Below are 2,221 nucleotides of genomic sequence, written 5' to 3' on the forward strand. Positions count from 1 at the left end.
TCATCTTTTTAAGTATCATAAAAAAAGCCTAGGTGAAATTCCAAATTTATCCCAAAGCTTACCTTTAATTTTCTCCCATGCCTATTGGTCTTATCTTGAAAACACAACCTCATATTTTGAAGATTTGTACAACAAGCAATGTAAATGGTACCCTCTACTTGGCCTTATTTCATGTCATCACCATTAGCTTATAAATAAACACGTGTATTAGAATTTTTTTCTTTATCCTATAAATGCATGTTAGTGTATCATAATTTTTTCCTCTCTGGTGAACGTGTGATGTGAGATCGAGAAAGTTGAGGATATGCCAGAGTTTATTATATTTTGTTTTGGTATATGTTGAGGGCACTTTGCATTGTGCTTTCTATAGCAAAGGTTGATAATTCTTAAAATTAAAGATACTCTTAATGGGATAAACTCCTAAATCCTTCTAGCACATTTTGTTAGAACTCATTGGTTATGCTCAAAGCAGCCTCAAAACTGAAAAAGCCTTCAAATGTTTAACTTGGGTTTAAGTTCCCAAGCATATCAAGTTTTTTGCTTGCTTGCTCCATTTGGTTACTTATTGTTTTATATGGAGTTCTTACCATATGTCCTCATCAGTTGCAATGCAACCTATTTGACCCTAGCTTGCCGATTTTCCTACTTCCTTTAGATAAGTCATTTTTCTCATTTTTAAGGAACATATTTTCCAGAAAATATTTTTCAAAATTTTTGATCAGTCAAACATGAAAAAATTGAAAAACATTTTCTGAAAATGTAAACTTCCAAAGTTTTAATTTTCTTCTTTAGTGGATGTCGAATCTAGCATCCCTTTGTATTTGCTAATTCTCCTTCCAAACTTCCTTCATCATAAATAATTTGTTCTTTAAGAATTATTCAATTATGTGAATAAGAAACTTTAATAGTTATAAAGTACTAACAAATAACTTGCCACTAGATTAAATAAATTATACAATAGAAAATGTTCATAAGTTATAATTTTTAATTAAATTTACTACTTTGCATCATGAGTTCTCATTAAACTAGTAAAGAAGAGGAAGAGAGAACTTTGTTTGAAATTTATGAAGATGGAGTTGGCAAATAAGTTTGAAATACTTTTCTGAATTTGAAATCCAACTCTAAGTTGAATTTGAAAATTTTATAACCAAAAACAAATTTTGAAATAAAGTGAAAAGTTATTTCAGGAAAAAGTGAATAATTTTCATGATCAAAGTACTTTTTATAAATGCTTGAACTGATTTATAAGTAAGCAAGCTACGTAAAAATTAAAAAAAAAAATGTTTGACCCGAATATAAGTAGTCAATGCGTTTGTTGAAAAAATACTTATTCTTTTAAACAACTAAAATATTTTTATATACGTTAACCAATAAATATTGTTTGCTCGGCCACGTAAGAAAAAAATAATCATGGCATGCATAATTAATACTACTTTTTTGATTGGTGGTACTAAATAACACATTAAGTTATGTGAGAATTTAGTTATATTTATTAAACGAAAGAAGAATACAAATATTAACAATGTAGGATTTACACTATTTCAAGATTAAAAAAAAAAACGTATTTTAAATCAAATAATTAATGTATAACTACTCCCTCTATTATGATATAAATAAATTCCTGGCTTTTTTTATGGTCCAACATGAATGAATTTTTCAAAATCCGAAGATGTATTAATTGTAATCTTTTTCAAAATTACCCATATTTTTGATAACTCTCTCTAGTTTAAAGAAAAATTTGGAAAGAAGCAAGATTATAAGACAAATTATCCTTTAATTATAATGTCCTTATTTAGCTTTCTTAAGGGGCGTGGACTGAAATGGAGGGAGTATCATTTTATTATTAGTTACTGCATAACAATTATTTTATTATTAATTACAACATAAACAACCCCTGCATTAAGTACCCGCATTGTCCAGATTTCCTACTCCTCCTAAAGATCATATAGATTAAGTTCAGTCATATAATTTTAATAATTTACTCGCCGGTTTTAATTTTTGTACACCGATAATGAAAATGATTTGTTGATTGAAAATCAGCTAGTTAGAACTAGCAACTATTTTATGACAAAATGTGATGAGTAATTATACAATATACACTTAAGTAGTGTAAATTTTCATATAATCAACGGATGTAAAATATTTTTAATGTGTTTTAGGAATATAGTGGTCCGTATATGTAACTTATTTTTAATGTGTTTCATATAATCAACGGATGTAA

This window comes from Lycium ferocissimum, chromosome 9 (assembly GCF_029784015.1).
Source record: "Lycium ferocissimum isolate CSIRO_LF1 chromosome 9, AGI_CSIRO_Lferr_CH_V1, whole genome shotgun sequence".
Lineage (NCBI taxonomy): Eukaryota > Viridiplantae > Streptophyta > Magnoliopsida > Solanales > Solanaceae > Lycium > Lycium ferocissimum.